The sequence below is a fragment of the Bos mutus genome, chromosome 27, assembly GCF_027580195.1.
Source record: "Bos mutus isolate GX-2022 chromosome 27, NWIPB_WYAK_1.1, whole genome shotgun sequence".
Classification (NCBI taxonomy): Eukaryota; Metazoa; Chordata; class Mammalia; order Artiodactyla; family Bovidae; genus Bos; species Bos mutus.
This window is the reverse complement of record NC_091643.1, coordinates 29,092,394-29,101,032: the sequence shown is the minus strand read 5'-3', so window position 1 is coordinate 29,101,032 and position 8,639 is coordinate 29,092,394.

The following is an 8,639-nucleotide window of genomic DNA, read 5'->3' as shown; positions in this document are numbered from 1 at the left end:
CAGGCCTTAAGGGTACAGTCTTTGAAATAAATTTCCTTTCATTCATGAATGTACTTGTTTAAGAAAAATGGACATACTTGGCTCTATGTTTAAAATACAGTCCGTGGCTTCTTTTTGTGCTAGTGAATAAGGTAAGGGAACAGGTCCTAGGATGTGTGCATGCTAAGTTGCTTCAGTCATGTCAGACTCTTTGCGACCGTATGGATTGTAACCCCCAGGCTCCTCTGTCCATGGGATTCTCCAGGCTAGAATACTGGAGTGGGCTGTCATGCCCTTCTCCAGGGGACCTTCCTGACCCAGGGATCAAACCTGAGTCTCTTATGTCTCCTGCATGGGCAGCTGAGTTCTTTACCACTAGCACCACTGGGACCTCTCCTTTTAAGTACTATCTTGCTTCCAGCCCTGGAGAGCCGGAGGGGCATGCTGCCTGAACCAGGTGCTGTTTTTGTTTGTTTTGATGCAAAGAGGACAGTTTAGAAGACCTCCTTTCGGTCCAGGAGATCCTCCCAGAAAAAGCATCATAGAACCTGCCTGCCTGCCTTTCATTTTTCTCTTGCCATATCCTTTGTTGTAGAGGAGCCTGGATGCTGTTACCCACGTGAAAGGAAAAGGTCAGAGGAGCATCCTTTGGGCTTGAGCTGGAATGTGTTGCCAAATACCACGCCTTTCAAGATGGTTCTCTGATGCATCCTTAGAATCCTGCTTTGGGGACTGGTACTTTTATATGGAACGCGGGGTCCAAATGACTCAGGTAGGGCTGCCCTCTGTTGCCCCCCTGCCTGAGGCCCCTGATTAGGAAGCTGCTAGAAGAAGCCCCAGGCAAGCAACAGAAGCCACGTCCTGGGTAAGCCTTGTGGTATATGCTGGAGTATACCAGCGTTCAGCTGACACCCATGAGCACCGTAGGGAGAACCGCACTGTTGGAAAAAATAAAATATAGTCCTTACCCTCCAAATGGCAGTGAACACTGTGGGTGTATATGTGAGATAACAGAGGTGAAACGAGTCCCAAGTGAGAGCATTGAGGACGGAATTTGAAAACTAATAGATACTTCAAATGAGTTGAGTAATAGGATTTTGTTTTTTTTTTTTTAGAAATTTTAGGTTTACAGCAAAATTGAAGGCAAGGACAGCTATTTCCTATATACCCCCGCTGCTATCTACACAGCCTCATCCACGGTCAGCGCCCCACACCAAGGCGGTACTTTTATTACCATTTATAAACCTATGTTAACACTCCTTTCTTACCCAAAGCTGTAGTTTACATTAGGGTTCTCTCTTGGGGCTGTACAGTCTGTTGGTTTAGACAATTGTATAATGACGTATGTCCATCATTATAAAATCATGGAGTATTTTCACTCTAAAAATCCTCTGTGCCCTACCTGTTCCTCCCTTCTTCCCCCCAACCTCTGGCAACCACTGATCTTTTTTATTGGCATAGTTTTGCCTTTTCCAGAACATCCTCTAGCTGAAATTATACAGTATGTAGCTCTGTCAGATTGGCTTATTTCACTTGGGAATTTGTTTTTAAGCTGCCCCCAGGCCCTTTTATTGCTCAATAGCACCTTTATTTTTAGTGTTGAATAATATTCCATTATTTAGATGTACCACAGTTTAGTTATCCATTCACTTAAGGAAGGGCATCTTTGTTGCCTCCAAGTCTTTGGAAACTGTGAATAAAACTGCCCAGTTGTCACACAAGCATTGTACAGGCACTCTTACCAGTAAACTTAAAGCCAGCTGTGACACACATCATAAGTAATTATCCTCTGTGACAACTTCACTAGACAATTTATTTTCCATCCTGAACATTGGGGTCAAAAATGGTTTGAAGCAAAACAAGAGATTTCCATTAGCATTCTTTAAATTTCTTATCCAGTTCAGCAGTATGATCTGAAAGTTATCAAATGTTTTCCATATGATTTATTGCATATTCTTCCCCATCCAGGAACAACAGCTCAAGGACAACATTTTTATCATTTCTCAATAAAACCACCTTCATTCTTTATACCTTCTTTCACTGACAGCACACATCCTACTTGCTTTGCACACTGGAATGCTTCCCTTATCATTTTAGTAGCTGTAATTACATAATATTGTATAGTATAGCCTTTTGTTAAGGTTAAAATTCTTAACAAAACCAAGAAGTAAGCAATTGAACTGTTACACCTGCACCTACTGATTGGCGAATAAGTACATATTCCATAACTTCTAAAATCTTATGTTTTTCTCATAGCATAATTTCTCTTTAATGTGGTACAAAGTGAAAGTGAAGTCGCTCAGTTGTGTCTGACTCTTTGCGATCCCATGGACTGTAGTCTACCAGGCTCCTCTGTCCATGGGATTTTCCAGGCAAGAGTACTGGAGTGGGTTGCCATTTCCTTGTCCAGGGGATCTTCCTGACCCAGGGATCGAACCCAGGTCTCCTGCATTGCAGGCAGACGCTTTACCCTCTGAGCCATGAATAAACCCAAACACCTTTTGAAATTCTCCTAATTAACCCAAGAAAGACTGAACTCAGGCAAAGTGGACTGTGTTTGTATTTTGAGGACAGAAGAGTTCACTTCAAACTTTCTTTTAAGCATAGTTTTGTTCTCTTGGGGTCAGGATTTTGAAAACAGTATTTTATCAAACTAGCTTTCTTTAACTGCATATGCAAGGGAAAAAAAAGTTTTGGAATTTCAAAAGAGTTTCACCTTGACCATTTTCCCCCCAGAGTTTAAAGAATACCATTTCATAAATCATCAAAAATTTTTTTCTCTTTAGTCATAATCTCATACTTCAATTTTTCTAATGAATTGAACCTGGATTTACCATTTTACAGAAGATAACACAGATGCCAGTCACACAAAGGGAATATCTGCTCACACACCTTCAAACAGGAGGGTCACAAAGCCGCCAGGAGGATGATGGGAAGGGAATCAAACCAATACCTCCGCGACACAAACGGCCTTCAGAACCAACTGGCAAAACGCCCGAACAGCACTTTGTACTCCAAAGAGAAGTTAGCCGGTGCACACCAGTGGACTTACTCAGCCTTGGAGCTTGTCAGCTCTTCCGGACGCATGTTTCTGCTCCACCAAGGAAGAGAGTACGCTGGCAGCCGCTGCAGGGCAGGGGAGAAGCGGGGAGGCTCCCCGAACAAGTGGTTTCAGCAGCTGCTAGAAACGACCCCCTAAGACCTCCTCCCGGGGCCGGTGAGCCAGGAGCGGGGGTTCCTCGCAGCCATCCCTGCGCGTTGTCCTGGCCTCGAGTGAATTCAGGAAAACCCTGGAGTCAGCTCAGCAGCCCCACCTGAGGCACCAAAAACTGTAATTGAAAGTGTCTGGGTCCGGCTTCCCACCCATCAAAAACCGATAAAGAGGCAAGGTTGGTGGAAAGGAAAGCTTGCTTTACTTCAGAGGCCAGAAACAGAGGGGAGGGGGCCATGCCTGCAAAGGCCGACTCCCGCTGCTGATGCTCACTGGGCAAGAGCTCTTATAGATGGAAAGAGGGGGCTAATGCAGTAATGGCACCGTCAGCTCTGCCAATCATCTTGAAATTGGTCCTGCGGTGATCTGGTCAAGTGTACTTGTCTTCAGTTCCAGTTCCAGGATCGACGTGCTCCCATTTCTTTGACGCCAGCTCTCAGAGTTGTGGCGGCTTATGTCGTGACTAGTCTGGTCATCATGTAGTTAACCTCTTTCACCTGGAGGGGGTTTCAGTGCCCACAGAAAGGCTCAAAGGAGATGGCTCAGAATATAATCTATAGCCCTTGAGGATGAATGAAATTAAACACATTCTTTGGTTTAAGTTTTCCGTGGACAAAAGGCAGACAGAGCACGTGGTGGGGTGGGGGTGCACAGTGTCTTGCTCTGTTTCAATATCAATTAGAATATTACCTGCTGTACTCAAATACAGCGACAAAGTGGAATACAAATACACACACACACACACACACACACACACACACACAGATCCCCACAGCTGACCGTCATTAAGAATTTTCCTACAGCTTGAAGCATCAGACATTTGTAAAGGATTAGGGCAGCTTGGTTCTTCCTCATTGTAACAGAGAAGACAAGCCCCGAGTTCCTTGCTGGCAGAGCTAGGACCTCATCATAAGCCCTAATGAGAGATTTCAGTCCATTTGTTCTAAATAAGAATCTGGTTTCTCCAGGCGGGGCTCCATCAGCTTGTATCAGGCCCTGGGCCTGCATTCCATGAGCAATCTCACACTAAATATTTACCAAGCACTTCTGAAAAATTTCAGTGAGTCTGAACCTTAATAACTCAGGAAGTGCAGTTGTGTAAATAAGAGGTTTTACCACACTCAGGGAGATGAAACGGCACTGGGGGTGTTGTGTGTGTGTGTGTGTGTGTGTGTGTGTGTGTATACTGGTGAAGGATACTCATGACATGGGGCTCGCTCACCACATGAAACACTTTAACAGATTACAATGATTTCACAGTGATGTGGGCAGAGTTCCTGAAGTAAGCCATGTCCTTCCCTCTTCATTGGCTGCCTCAATGTTCCAAGCCTGGGGACGAATCAGCTTTGTCCCCAGAGTACACCTTGACAGAGGATAAGAGGGTTCACTCTGTGTTCCTGTCTCCTTTTGTGAAAGCATCAGAGCACCTGAAATCCACGAAGGGAGAAGCTGTGTTTGTTACTACATCTTTAACTGTATATTGCTTACAGATAATAATCTCCATGCCTCCATGACAGTCACTGCCAAGGTCCTCCAGATACATAGGGGTCAGAATCGTGCTGCCTGAGTTTCAAATTCACATACAGAAAACTCCTAAGTCATAAGGAGACTGTCCTGATTTTGATTTACTCTGTTACTCCAGGCATGTAACTATTATTTCAGCATTAACAAATACTAGAGCTTTTTGGGCTTCCCTAGTGGCTCAGACGGTAAAGAATCTGCTTGCGGTGCAGGAGACTTGGGTTCGCTCCCTGGGTTGGGAAGATCCCCTAGGGAAGGGTATGGCAACCCACTCCAGTATTCTAGTCTGGAGGATTCTAGCTTTTGGGGAGTGGGGAGGATTCTAGCTTTTTAGGAGCTTTTTCAGGAGTGGGGGAAAAAAGTGCTAAAGTTTCGTAGTTCAGTTTTTACTAAATGTGTTGCTTCATAGCACACAACCCTGGACCACCCTGGAATATTTCTCGGTCAAAGGTCATGACTACTCATAAGTAAGCTTTGTTCACTTTATGTGCAAAGGGTAGAGATTAATATCTGTTGATGCAATCCACAAGACGAAAGGAGCTGAATGACTCAGAGGATGGATGAACGAAGCAGACAAGGGGCAGAGTGAGGAAGGGCATGCGAGCCTCGGAAGCACCAGTACTTGGGCCAAGATGAAATGGAGAATGTTATTTTTATTTTGTTCAATGAAGCAGGTGAGAGAATGAGGGGCCACAGGGTAGGAAGCTGTGATCTTGACCCTGAACGTTCCCATCTTATTTCCCATTAAGAGGAGGGTGGGCTCCCAAGGATGAAGGGGGCTTTCCATGTGGCATCTTTGTCATCATGGACAAATGTCTCCATTTCTCTATATAAATGGGGGGATTATAAGAGATACTCCCCCACACCATAGTTGTAAATCTTATCTTGCTAGAGTCATAGAAGAAAGCCCAGTGCATAGACTCAGGAAGGTTTGATGTTATTATTCTAGCAAAGAACAAACCTAGCCTTGTCATTCAGTGTGGCGGGGGGGTGGGTCTCCAGAAGCATGGATCATTCAAAACCATGGCATAGACAGTATATAGAAGAACCATGACCTGAGGATATTTTTTAATTTTGTGAAGCTCCTCCTTAGAAGTAAGCACTCAGCACTTTTATCATTAAAATAAAACTCAGAATTTATTATTATTAATAACTATCTCAGTCCAATAAGTGCTTTTAGTTGGAGAATAGTTTTGTATTTTGAACATTCAGTTTAATTAAAAGAATTCATGTGTTTAATAAGGTTTACGTATGAAGTTTTATTTTATCCATCCTAACTTAAAACATCTAAAGTAGGCTTATTTTTGAAAGAAGGGAAAAATACTCATTGGAGGTAAAAATTTAGATCACAAGAGCATCACTTTAAAATGTCATTTGTAACCCTAATTTGCAGGTGGGGTTCACATTTCAAATCTGTGGCCAAGAAATGGAACCGTGCTTCTAGGTCTGTGGCAGGCATGAAGGGCTTGACATGTCCTCTGGGGAGATGATTTGTTTCTTTTCCTATCTCTCCTCATCCTCAAACTGTTAGGTAATATCCATAAACATCAAAATAAATGGAAGCAAGAGTCATGAGACATTTTGAGAATTTCACTTTACCCCTTAAGATAATTGGGTGATGGCTCTGGTTTAGAAATCACTGAGCTTACACTTCTCATCTCTTTCTTGCAGACCCTGCGAAAGGTCTCAGCTCTGCTCAAGATGTATTTGGTCCCATGACATTTTCATTCAAATGCTATGCCTTTCCTTTCTTCTTTATGTCCAGCTTCATCGAAAATGGAGCCTCTTCTGTGGTCACTCTTTCCAACAGCACAGTGACCCATTAATGACCCACGTGTTCACAGAAGCAGAGGTTTTCTTGGGGAAAAAATTACTTGTCATTCTCTTCAAGTGGCTCATTCTGTTTGCAGTCGAAGCTGTAAACTGCTGGTAAGAAAATTACATTCTGACAAGCAACGCTCTCTCGGCTGGCGCACTAATTGAAATTGAACCACAGGCCTTAGATGGAGAGCAATCAGAAAGTTCATGGAATGAATTGGTTGTTGTTTAATCGCTCAGTCGTGTCTGACTCTTAGAGACCCTATGGACTGCAGCCCACCAGGCTTCTCTGTCTATGGGATTTCCCAGGCAAGAATATCGGAGTGGGTTGCCATTTCCTTCTCCAGGGGATCTTCCCAACCCAGGGATTGAAACTGGTCTCCTGCATTGGCAGGCTGATTCTTTACAGCTGAGCCACAGGGGAAAACCCTCACGGGATGAACGCCAGTCTGCAAAAGAGAAAGAACAGCCCACACTGGACCGTCAAAAAGGGACTGACCAGACTCAGCAGGCTGGTGAAAGTGGGGAATGGCTACTAGAGGGGACCCCCATCAACTGAAAAAGAGGCTGGGGGCGCTGGGCGGGGTGGGGATACTTTGCCAAGTCCAATAGACTCTAAACCTAGATGGTATATTTATATGGAGTCCCTGAAAACTGAATGGAAATGAAGGTTAATTTTGTGACGATAATCAGTTCTTGTCTAGACTTTATTTTTCACAGAAATAAATTCACAGGAACAGGAAAAAGAGCAGGGTTGTCCAGCATCCCCTAGACCAGAGCTTTCTGGCACCAAGGTCCTGACCCTCCAGCCTGCTGGGTGATTGGGAGGAGCCCAGGGCGCTGAAACACACGGCCAAGACCTCTGGTTTAGAGAAGCCTAGCGCCTCACGTCACCGCACCATGAAAACATCATCTCCTACCCATGCTGTAATGTGGAAAAGGCAGGGGAAAAAGCGTGCATAGAAATATCACTGGAGAAGGAAATGGCAACCCACTCCAGTATGCTTGTCCGGAAAATCCCATGGACAGAGGAGCCTGGTGGGTTACAGTCCATGGGGTCGCAAAGAGTTGGACACGACTGAAGTGACTTATCACAGCAAGAGCACTAGGTCGATTGTAAGGAAATGATGTAAAAATGCCGTCAAAGTTCTGCCGTTTTTGTTGTCTTAGGTCTAAATTTTCTTGTAGGCAATATTTTGAAAACAATCCATGTACCTAGAAATCTGTCCTGAAGAGGAACAAAAATGAATCTACAAAGACATTAATATTGGATTAAAAAAGACATTAATGTTGGGACCACTGTGAGAAATCATAAACATCATTAAGCGTAGTAAAATAGATAGGTTCCAAATCCATATGATGAAACATTATGCTCTATAAAAGCACAGAAACATTATGCTCTTCATACGCTCTATGAAACTCTTTAAAAAGGCATTTTCTAAAAAGGATCATTTACATGGTGAAGCGGTGAAAAGCAGGGAGCAAAACTGGATACAAAGTACCAAGTTTGTAAATCAAACCTAGGTAGCACACTCAGAAAAGAGAATCAGACTACACACACAAAACAATAATAGATTTGTCTCTGAGTATGTGTGTGTAAGTCGCTTCAGTCGTGTCTCTTTGCAACCCTATGGACTGTAGCTCGCCAGGCTCCTCCATCCGTGGGATTTTCCAGGCAAGAATACTGGAGTGGGTTTGCCATTTCCTTCTCCAGGGGATCTTTGCAACCCAGGGATTGAACCTGTGTCTCTTGTATTGCAGACGGATTCTTTATTGACTGAGCTACCAGGGAAGCCCTGATTAATCTCCTGTGATGCTTATATTCAGATGTTTTCAAACATTAAAAATTTGAACTAAGCTGCTTCCTAAGAAATCACAAGAGGAAGCCAAGAAGAGAGACCCCAGGGAGGATGTTGAGAGCCTGGCAGCGTCTGGCAGTCAGCAGCAGTTCAGTGGCTATTTATGAGACAGGGGCAGGGATGAACACACCCAGCGACCCTCTGTGAACATGCAAACAGGTTACAGGGGAGGAATTCTCTTTCAGCAGCATTTTTTTTTTTATTAAATATTTGGCATACGGGATCTTTCACTTGGGCACATAGACTCTCTG